Consider the following 12,585-nt stretch of genomic DNA (forward strand, 5'->3'; position numbering starts at 1 on the left):
TGGAGGTATCACACTCCCTGACTTTAGCTTGTACTACAGGGCTACAATAATCAAAACAGCATGGTATTGGCAGAAAAACAGATACACAGACCAATGGAATAGAATTGAGAACCCAGAAATAAAACGACATAAATATGGACAGATAATTTTTGACAAAGAAGCTAAAAACATACAATGGAGGAAAGACAGCCTCTTTAATAAATGGTGCTGGGAGAATTGGATAGCCACGTGCAAAAGAATGAAACTGGACTGCTATCTGTCACCATGTACCAAAATTAATTCAAAATGGATCAAAGACTTAAGCATAAGACCTGACACAATAAACTGCATAGAAGAAAACATAGGTACTAAACTTATGGACCTTGGGTTCAAAGAGCATTTTATGAATTTGACTCCAAAGGCAATGGAAGTAAAAGCTAAAATAAACAAATGAGACTATATGAAACTCAAAAGCTTCTGCACAGCAAAAGAAACCATCGACAAAATAAAGAGGCAACCAACTGAATGGGAGAAGGTTTTTGCAAACTGCCTCCAACAAGGGGCTAATATCCAAAATATATAAGGAACTCATGAAATTCAACAACAAAAAAACAAACAACTCAATTGAAAAATGGGCAGACGACCTGAAGAGACATTTCTCCAATGAGGACATACAAATGGCAAACAGACATATGAAAAAATGCTCAACATCACTAATCATCAGAGAAATGCAAATAAAAACCACAATGAGATGTCACTTCACCCCAGTCAGAATGGCTATCATCAACAAGACAAATAGTAACAAGTGTTGGAGTCTGTAGAGAAAAACGAACCCTCATACACTGTTGGTGGTAATGCAGACTGGTGCAGCCGTTATGGAAGGCAGTGTGGAGGTTCCTCAAAAAATTACGAATAGAATTACCATATGATCCAGGAATCCCTCTCCTGGGTATCTACCCAAAAAATCTGAAAACATTTATCCATAAAGACACGTGTGCTCCAATGTTCATTGCAGCTTTGTTTACAGTGGCCAAGACATGGAAACAACCAAAATGTCCTTCGATAGATGAATGGATAAAGAAGTTGTGGTATATATACACAATGGAATACTATTCGGCGGTAAGAAAAGATGATATAGGAACATTTGTGACAACATGGATGGATCTTGAGAGTATGATACTAAGTGAAATGAGTCAGACAGAAAAAGCAGAGAACCATATGATTTCACTGATATGTGGTATATAAACCAAAAACAACAAAAGAACAAGACATGAGAAACTAAAACTCATAGACACAGACAATAGTTTAGTGGTTACCAGAGGGTAAGGGGCAGATGAGGGTAAGGGGGATCAAACATATGGTGATGGAAGGAGAACTGACTCTGGGTGGTGAACACACAATGGGATTTATAGATGATGTAATACAGAATTGTACACCTGAAATCTATGTAATTTTACTAACAATTGTCATCCCCAATAAATTAAAAAAAAAAAAAAAAGGCAAAAAAAGAAAAAAAAAAGAAATCACATCCTTAACTCCCTAGTTTTTGATTGTGAGATCTGGACCAAGTTACCTAACCCTCTGAACTTTAGTTCTTTAAGTATAAATTGGCAATAAAAATACTAACCCCATGGAATTGTAATGATTAAATGCAATGGATACAAAGTGCTTAGTATATGTATGTAATAAATATCAATTATTATCATGTAGGACATAGATTATAGGATTGAATTGTATCCTAATTGCAGCATTAACTCTACTTTGAAAATAGAAATGCCAATATTCAGTTAGGTTAGGCTCCCCTAGCTACTTCCACAACATCCCCACTTTTGTTTTTCCCATCTCGATATTTTCAGAAAAATTTTCTATTACACTTAATATTAAACCAAACAGTTATGTTCTTTGTATGTCAGAGACAAACTTGTAAACATTCTTCCCACCCCCACCAAATGTATTGCCTTGGAAGTATTAAGAACATCTCAACTGGAGGAGGCCTGGAATATAAGAAAGACTTTGCAGGAACACGAGGGAGCTTGAAATAAGAGTGGACAGTCTTTTTAATCTGGTCATTAATTCTCCTGTAAGCGTTCTCTGTCATCTATCTATCTATCTATCTATCTATCTATCTATCTATCTATCTATCTGCCTACCTACCTACCTATGATATATTTGTTATATTTAATTACATATTGATGTAATATTTTTAATTTTATCAAAGCATATACATGTTTTATAATAGTATAGATGACTTACAATGAAAAGCCATAATATCCAGCCCTAACTTTCTCCACTTTCATTATATCCCCTCATAAAGAATCATGTTAAATGTTTTAAACTGTTTCTGATTTTTCTTTTTCTGAAGATTACCATCATATTGCTAAATACTTGTATATATATTTTTATTAATGGGAAATGCAGCTATAGCTTACCTGTACCATTTCCCACATCTTTTCCCAATATAACTTTATCACTGTTATTTGCTTCTACATTGTTTGCATTTTCAATTTAAATAATAGGTTTTCACATGCATTTCTTGAAGCATCAACCCCAGAAAATCTCCTTTGATTTTACGCTAGCTTAATCTCATGTTTTACCACTAAAATAGTATTCTTTGTATGTCTTACCAAAATTGGTATTATTTTGTTTTCATTCATAAAACTACGTTTATATACTTTTTATAAGTTGAATATAAAATTGAAAGTCAATAAAATTTTTAAATTGTGGCAATGTAAGTATTATTTATTGTACAACCATAATTGCATTTCATCTTGTACAGCTTTTTGTTTTTTCTGGAGTTTCCCATTGCCTTTCTTTTTCCTTGAATTCTCTGTTGCCCCCCTAACTTTTGCAACTTCTCAAGGATGGTATCAGTCTTGGAAATCTACTATTTCTCTGAGATTCCCTCCATGAGCCTTCTCATTTTCTGCTCCAGTCTTGACAAATTTATCTCCAAGATGTCTGCACAACAGATAGGCTGAGACACCCCTTCATTACTCTCCTGGGTTGTAGCCAATGCTTTCTGCATTGAAGCTCATGCAATTCTTTTTTAGATCACTCCTCCCTCCTCCCCACATTTTGCTGAAGTAATCTCCTAAAGTTGAGCATGTGGGAGACAATTTTTATGAGACTGTCTTGTCCAAAAATGTTTTTGTTAATTCAATTTTCACACTTTATCGACAATTTGGCTGGGTGTAGAATTCTAGTTTTAAAATATTTTCCCACAGAAATTTTAAGACATCCATCCACTATCTTTTGCTATGGCTGAGGAGAAAATTAATCCATACTCATGCATTTGCAAAGGGTCAGGCTTTTTCCACCTGTTACATAACATTTCCTGGGGGCTGAGAGACTATAGAAAGAGATTGACAACTCCATCATTACTGTAAGAGTTTATTAAGGAAACATAGATGAGGTGTATCTCAGAGGGGAGTGAGATGACATGGATGTCTTTTGCGACATATGGCAGGTGCTAAGGAGTTATATAGACAGGGCAGGAAGTATAGGGGTACTCATGCATGACCTGCCCCAGATAAGGGGGAAAAAATGCTTTACATACCTGCCCAGGGTGGAGCAATGGCCTGTTCCAGGAACCAGCACACACCAGCACACTGTGGAGCACAGGGGAGGGGAGAGGAGACAGACAGTCTCTGAGGGGATTTAGGGGAAGCAATCTCTGTTCTGCCCCCAGTCTAATTGGATCTAGCTAAGGGTCGGGTAGCAATCAGGGAGCAATCACATCAAGTACCAGTCTCTCCTTCACACCCCCTTTGGAAGCTTTTAGAGCCTTCTCTTTATCCTTAGTGTTCTGTAATTTTAAATAATGTATCTAATGTGGGTCTTCATTTATTCACTGTTTTGAACATACAATGGATACTTTCTAATTACTCATGTCCTTCAACTCCAGTTCCTCTCTTCAGTCGCCTTCTTCCTGTTTCTGAAATTCCTATTAGTTGGGGGTTGGCCTCTGAGATTAATCCTTCTTCTCTTGCATTTCCGTTTATTTTCCTATTTGTTTTACTTTCTTTGAAATATACTTAATTTTACTGTTCAACCATCCAATTGTTTAGTCCGATAATCACATTTTTAAAATACCAAGAGCACTTACTTGATCTATAATTTTTTTCATAGCATCCTATTTTTTACAGCAGTCTTTTTTTTTTTTTTTTTTAAAGATTTTATTGGGGACTTTATTGGGGAACAGTGTATATTTCCAGGACTTTTTTTTGTTTGTTTTTTCCAAGTCAAGTTGTTGTCCATTCAATCTTAGTTGTGGAGGGTGCTGTTCAGCTTCAAGTTGTTGTCCTTTCAGTCTTAGTTGTGGAGGGCACAGCTCAGCTCCAGGTCCAGTTGCCGTTGCTAGTTGCAGGGGGTGGTACCCACCATCCCTTGCAGGAGTCAAACCGGCAATCTTGTGGTTGAGAGAATGCTCTCCAACCAACTGAGCCATCCAGGAGCTCAGTGGCAGCTCAGCTCAAGGTGCCATGTTCAATCTTTAGTTGCAGGGGGCGCTGCCCACCATCCCTTGCGGGAGTCCAGGAATCGAACTGGCAACCTTGTGGTTGAGAGCCCACTGGCCCACGTGGGAATCAAACCGGCAGCCTTCAGAGTTAGGAGCACGGAGCTCCACCCGCCTGAGCCACCGGGCCGGCCCCACAGCAGTCTGTTCTTCTTTTACTGATCCATTTTCTAATCTTTCTGTGGTATAAATTAGAATTTCTAAAGATTTTGGTGGTCATGTTCCTGAGCTACCTGCTTCTTTCAGGGTGCTGTTATCTCCTTGTCCACTGCTCTTTTTTTATGACTGGTTTTCTTGGCCTTTCTCATTCATGTTGTTGGCTTTTCTCAAATGATTAGAGATATTTGGCTTCTGCTTACAACTAGGATATAGTAAAATGGCTGACTGGTAGCTCTCTCAACCCAGGTAGGGTCTTATTTACTGACAGTTCAATTAATGAAATGTGATTGGGAAGCTTGGGAAGCTGGCCATTTTATTGAAGATCACATACTAGCAAAAACTCAGGTCTTTGTTCTGGGTGTCAATGCCTGCACAAGCTTCCCTGAACCAAGTTTGGCAATTTCTCCAGAGAAGGTCCTTTATTTTATTTGTTTGAGAAATGGTAAAAGGCCTTTCCTCTACATACTGGGGTGGGGGCCTCTCATGCCCCTGAATGATTTCTGAGACTTCCGGGGTCCCACAGGTTAAATTGGCCCCCTCTTTGCCTGTTGTCACTTCTGCACATGTTCTAGGTAATGGCTGCTTCTTCCCAGCAACTGACACTCCACCATCCATTTTTCAACTTCCAGAACTTTTTTCAAAATTTCTTTTTTGCTGTTAGACTCTTACGTTCTTTTAGACATTTAAAGATAGTTTTCTGTAATCTATTAATGTTCTAGGAAGGTCAGACTACCGTATTGAACCAGAAACTTATGTTTATAACAATTAAATAATTTTTAATATTGTCTATATGTCTTTTATGCTATACCTGATTTATTGCTTTTTATTGGCAGTTTCTTCTCAATCATGAAGCTGAGTTTAATTTACAGTATAAATTGAAAAGATAGTTACTTCTAAGACAATCTTTGATGATTTGAATGACCAAACATAACTTTCTTTTTCAAGCCTATGCTTCATAAAGTGAAATGGATATGAAATGCTTATTTTTACGGGATCCTATGTTAGCAGTATGAGCCTAGAAAAGACAATGTTGGGTTTACTGAAATTTATTTATACCACACATCTTTTCAAAAGCCACTTGAAGAAACTAGAAAATCCTACCTGTAGCAAAAGCATACACACCAACAGTTGGTATTTCATTACAAGATGTAGGTCTGTTTATCAACAAACAGTCTTAGATCCTTCCTCAAAACTATCTTCAGTACTCTCACAATACTCATAGCATTAAACTTGTTACTGCAAATGATACACACTCTTTAACCCTAGTTAATTTATTCACCTTAGAGATCAGCTCCACAGGGCTATGGTCAGGTCTGTTTTTCACCCCTGCATCTCCATTGGCTATTATAGCTCTTGTATTGTGATCAACTGATACAGGCATCGAGTAAACGCTAAATGAATTACGTGTCCACACAAGGTTCTGAAACTGACACTTAGGTTTGGGAAATTACTAAGATGTATTAAGACTGAGAGTCCCCAGTATGTGATAAATATCACAGCGGGGATGCTGCAAGTGCAGTGATAGGCATTCAAAGGAGGGAAAGGTCGCTGTTAGCCAGGATGACTGCAATATCCAGTAGAAAACGAGGGATAGGATTTTGACAGGTAGAAATGAGAAGGAAAGAGCTTTCCATGGCATAAAGTTGAATCAAAATAATATCCAGTTTATAAAATGTTTGCACTCATTCAATGTATTTAACTTAAAAACAAGTGCCTAACTTACAGAATTAAAAAAAAATAGTTTCATACAGAAGCACTAAAGGCAGACGAACTTTCATTCTTAGATCAACTCTAAGAAAGTCACTGAATGGAAATTTAGACATAATCATCTTGTTATGTAAAATAACATTCTTGAGGCACAGTTAGTTTTATACCATACCTGTTTGGCCTAGGAGCTGAATTAAAATATTAAATAATTCAATAAGCAAATGTCCCTTTACTTACTATTAACCATCTCCTTTGGAAATAAGGACAGATATCTCCCATTCCTGATTATCTTACTAGGTTTTTGCAATTTCAAGTTGTAGCTAAGATTTTTCTTACTGAAGACACAATGCCTGAATATTTTAATGTTCTGTTTATAAACATCTATTGCATTTTAATCAAATAAACCACAAAGTGGATCAGGCAGAACTAAATGAATCTGGCTGAAATTCCCCAACAGAGTGCTGCAAGGGCCAGATTGTGACACTCGGCGTGGGTCAGTGTACACATTTGAAACAGTATTATTGGGGGCCCTTCAGAACAGAGAGGTGGAAGTCACCATCAATTCTAATTTTCCTGATATGAGAAAGCAGCATCTCAAAAAAAGATAGGGATACACATGACTATTTGGAGAAAGAATATAAGCAAGGAAAGAAGGGGAGGAAATAATAAAATAAGTGGTAAAATAATCATAGTCAAGCACTCTAAGTTCTTTGCAGGTATTAATTCATTTAAGGAAAGAAGGGAAGCAGAGATTTGATTCCCTAGAAATTTCTGATCCTAAAATGACATATAATCTTTCCACTGTTCTACTTGAGGGAGTATGATGAACTGGACTCTCTGCCTTACCATATTTTGGCTCTGAATTTTTGGATGTCAGAATTCAGTCTCATTTCATATTTTACATGATATAAGAGGCATTCATGGGAAACTCTCCACCAAGACAACCAGATAGAAATGCTTTCAATTTTGGGGTGATGGACACTTAATTATATTAATAAATTGCAATGCAAATTCTCTATTCCTTATTCACAAAAATTGGAATAACGTGTTGCTTTTAAAAGTTGTAAGCTATATTCTAACATGGAAGGTCCTCTTCTAAAAGGGTGCATCATACTTTTGAATAGAATGAATAATCACCAGCATGGTGTTAAAAAGCACACTGGTGAGGTAGGTAAGTCTTGGAAATGTGGACTCCCCTCAGTTCTGGTAAGGGTCATCTGTGTGAAGTCACCACACAGACCAAGGGTTTTCCAGACACTCTTAGTGTCTCACTAAAGACCTGCTACACGCCCAGCCCCTACTCCTGAATTGGTTATGGCTTTGAACTTTTATGCATTTAGCATTGTTCTGATTTAAGATTGCCTTCTCCTTAATAAACTAGTTGAGCCTGACAACTCTAGTTCTATAGAAACAAAGTATTGTGCCATTTATAGCCATCACATGGAGGAGCCATGTGCTATTCAGGAAGCATTTCAGCTGTGTAAATCCATTGTTTTTTTTATATATAATATTATAGTTGGCATTCATTATTGTTCAGCTTCAGGTGTACAGTGCAGTGATCAGGCAGTGTAAATCCATTTTAAAAGGCAAAATTATACATGCGCTTTAGTGGAATCCTGTATTACAAGTCAATATCTAAGCCACCCGGTCATTTTACATTTCAAAGATTATGCCTTATTTTTCCCCATTTGACACAGCAGGGCTTACTTACTGTTCCTGTAAAACATGCAAATCAAGGTCCAGCAAAATAACGCAAGCTGATGGCAAAGCAGAAATAAATCATTAAAACCTGCTCTTAAAGTTTTAGTGTCTCTCAAAACCATCAACTTTTTAAATGATAGTTTCTTGCGTATCTCGAAGGGATTAAAGGTGATTTTCTCATTTTGTAGTGTCTGAGCCACCTGTCCCACCGTTATCCCACTTATTTTCCATTCCCCATGTACCTATGCTCATCCAGCCACCAAATTAAGTGACCAATAGTCCAGCAATTCCTTTAGACCAACAGTTTTTAATTCTAGGAAAGCCAGGTAACAGAAGGCTGTTTGGGAGTTTGCAGCACTACCAAGATGATGGCCACGTGTGAGTGCTGCTTTTGTGGCACAGAGGTCTCCAGAACAGAGGCTCTGAGGCTGTCAGCAGCGGCGCGTCTCTGGGCAGCAACATTCAGAGCCCCCACGTGCAAAGCAGTGACACCTGGGAAGATTAGGAGAGCATTTGCAGGCTGTGCATAGTACTAAAAGCTCTGCTGAATCGTTCCATTGCCGCTCTAGTCAGTAACAAATTGAAGCACTTTATAAAATTTGTAGCTCTTCAATAATTTTGAATCACTTTAAAGTGCTCATGCTCCAAACCATAAAGTCTTTCTTAACCACTGTAAACGTATAAAAGGCACATCATCAAAATGACAGTAATCAACTCCTTCCCTTTTAGGTGTGAAATTGTTCAGTGTTTTTTCTCTTTGTTTTTGTTGTTCACCAAGTGCAAAAAAAAAAAAATGGTCATAAGGACACAATGTACAAAATCTTCATTTTTCAACAGCACCAAGTAATTAAAAATCTAAACAGTTCTCAGATGAAGAAATATTTGGCTTACGATAAGATACCCTAAATATGTGTGTGTGTACGCACGCGCGCCCGTTAAATCTGTCCAGGATCCTAAATGAACTGAAAGAGGCCAACTCATAGGTACCGACAAGAGCCTGCTAATGCAGCCTTTGGTGTGCCCTTGAAATAACACGTAGTGGATTATGCATTTTATAGTGTATGACTTTCTCTTTGAGTTAAATTTCTGATGGTTTAAACCACTAACTGAAGAGCACTAAAACACTGTCATGTTGACACAATTTTCCAGTTTACTTTTGTCTTTAAATTACTGAATCAATCTCATTCAGATTAGGTCCTTCTAGCTAATGGATCATATCAACCCTGGTTCAAAGTTGTTCACACCCAAACCAAACAAAATCACACATTAGTTTCTAAACAAAGGGGTTATACCAGTGCAATAATGTCTTCCATTTCCTGGGGCAGTTGAAAATTATCTTAGAAACATTCTACATCGTTTTAGCACAACTCAAATTTAGTTCCCTTGAAAGCACGCATAAAAGATGAACATATCCTTACAAATGTGAGGCTGCGGCGACACACATCACTTCTGCTCACATTAGTTGACAGAACTAGCCACGTGTCCCTGCCTAACTCCAAGAGAGCTGTGAAGTGTGGGGAAGCACTTACATATTTGGTAAGTGATGGGTTCTACCCAAAAGAGAGCAGGTGCACCCCACTGGTCATACAGAGCTTATTCTCAGTCTAAGGTGGTAATTTTTTTTCAAACATAGCATGGGGTGAACTTTATTTCCCCTTCTAATATTTGTATAGTTGATGGAACTAGACTTTTTCCTACTATAAAAAAGGACTCAAATCATAAGCAGGCTCTTAATGAGTCCCAGTGTACAACGGACTTAATGTTTGCATTCGCCCCCCACTCCCCAATTCATGTGAAAACCCTATTAGTGGACAGAGCCTTTGGGGAGTAATTAGGTGATGAAGGTGGGGCCAATTCATGTGAAAACCCTATTAGTGGACAGAGCCTTTGGGGAGTAATTAGGTGATGAAGGTGGGACCTTCATGGGTGGGGTTAGGGCCCTTGTAAGAGATCCCAGAGAGCTCTTTCCCCCTGCCATGTGAAGACAGAGGAAAGCAGTCTGTAACCGAGAAGAGGGCCCTCACTGGAACTTGACCATGCTGCCATCCTGCTCTTGGTCTTCCAGCCTCCAGGACCATGAGAAATAAATTTCTACTGTTTATATATAAGCTACCCAATCTATGGAATTCTGTTATAGCCGCCCAAATAAACTGAGACAATGGGAAGAAACAGATCGCTAGTTGAAGGATATGGTTTCTTCCCACTGTGCTGTCCACACCAATGGTGAAGGGGAATAAACTTGTTCCAACAGCCTGCGGGCCCTGGCCTATCCATGTGTAATCAGGGCAAGGGCAGCATCGCCTGCATATCAGCAGGTGTGACAGACATGGGTGGCCCTGGAGGCCCTCAACTCCTATCTAGTTAGCCCTGCTGAGTTAGTCCTGACTATTAACTAGAAGCTGACTTGCCTAAACCCAAACAACCTACCATTCCCATGAAAATAGATACCTAAAAAGCTAATAACATGCATTTCAAATATGGCACTGGGTCTTTCAACAGTGATAACCCAGTTGCTTCAGACAACTTTGTATTTATGGCTCACATACTTCAGTTAATCTCAGAGACATTTCAACGATAGAAAAAAACCTCTTTACAAACAGCACTTGGCTTTAGGCCTCAGAACCCAAAATAGAATTAACGGGGGACATTTACCAAGCCAAAAAGCATGTTAATTTTTTTTCAACAAATGTATTATTTTATTTAATCAATTCCTGAAGATCTTCAAGTTATTCTTAGTTTTGTTTGTTTTTTTTTTTAGCATGTAATTTGTATTGATCAAAAGAGCGTTGATTTGACAAGACTAACCCAGTTGATGTAGAAGACACTGAGTTTTCTACACTCACAGTGTTCTCTGAGTTTTCATGTGAATTACTAGTATGAACCTAAGAATGTATTAGGAACCAGCTATTATACAAACTGCAAAGGGATTCTCAGGTAGGGGAAGGATGGCTTTCTAGGAGGCAGCTGGAAATGCATACAAGTGCTTTTCTTGCTTTTGTTATTCCAAGTATTTTAGTGAGGGGGGGTGGAGCTCTGATGGCAACAGTGAGTGGAGAGTCAGAGATACAAAACATCTTAACAGCATGTGGGACCATCCTACAATAAAGAATTTCCTGCCAAAATGTGAATAGTGCTCCAGTTGAGAACTACTGAGCTAAACTAATATAAAAACTTTTGATAAAAGCAAGCACTGACTCTTTTTCATATCCTTCTTACAAAGCAGAACTCTCCCTATCATAGTCCCAGAGAAATGGAAACTAGTCTGGAAAGAGATAAAACACAGAGGAACTTGAAACAAAAGTCAGTAACATCTGGTTAGTTTTTATTCAGACATTTAAAAAGTAATCTTTTCTACCTCCCTTTCTGAGCAATGCAGTCCTTACAGCATCAGGTGGGCTGAGAAAAGTATCCATGCCTGGGGGAGGGGCAGCCCCATGATTGTCAATACATATTGCTGGATTTGAAGATCAACGTAATTGTAAATGTGTATGTATGTCTGCATGTTTTCATGTGTGTGTGCATTAACACACGAGTATTTCATAGCTCTGTCCTCTCACTGAGAGGGTCTGGGAACAATGACAATCCAAAAGCAATAAAACATAACTAAATGTACAACTCATGATTTCTAAATACCATTTTCCACTAAAGGAAACTAGGGTTTCTTAGAGAAATGACTGATTCCAGATTAGGGAAAATGCAGTATGAGTCTGGTATGTCTCGCTGTGCTGGAAAGGAAGGAAGTGCTCAAAGGATAATGGGGACATGTCAAAAGGTCACTGGAGGAACTTCTAATAGCAAAATGTGGGAAAATATGAGCATCAAATGACAGTGACAGATAATGACCCATTTAATAAACATGAGTTCATATGATTTAAAGAAATTAGTAAATTGTAAATTTGGTAAGAATCAAGATATTTAGAGTTTCAAGGCACCTCTCTACAAAATACTTATTAAAAAGGATGAAGAACTTTTTTATAGTGGCAGACACCACCTTAATAAAGGGATAAAGTGAACATCATCAGTATGTGTCAGCTGATAGGATACAATGAGAAAAGCAAGGTGTGCACGTCTGTAATAATCCTGCCAAAATTAAATAACCTGAATTTCCTCGTAAGAAAACATCGGACAAATCCAAATTGAGGGCCATCCTATAAAATAACTGACCTAAAGTCTTCAAAATCGTTATGGCCGTGAAAGCCAAGAACAAATGAAGGTGCTATTTCAGACTGAAAGACTGGAATAGTGACATGATAACTTAATTCAGTGACTGATTCTGCACTGGATTACAATAAAGGCCATTATTGTGACAACTGGCAAAACTTGACTGTGGTCTCAAGTTTAAATGAAGTCATGGATCAGTATAAAATTCCTGATTTTGATGGTTGTATTGTCATTACATAGGAGAATATCCTTGTTTGGCAAGATAGTGCACTAAAGTAATAGGAAGTGAAGAGGCATTTTGTGAGCAATTCACTATCAAATAGTTCAGCAAATTTTTTTAAAAAACGTTGTTTGTACTGTAC

Source organism: Rhinolophus ferrumequinum, chromosome 7, assembly GCF_004115265.2.
Source record: "Rhinolophus ferrumequinum isolate MPI-CBG mRhiFer1 chromosome 7, mRhiFer1_v1.p, whole genome shotgun sequence".
In the NCBI taxonomy this organism is placed as follows: Eukaryota; Metazoa; Chordata; class Mammalia; order Chiroptera; family Rhinolophidae; genus Rhinolophus; species Rhinolophus ferrumequinum.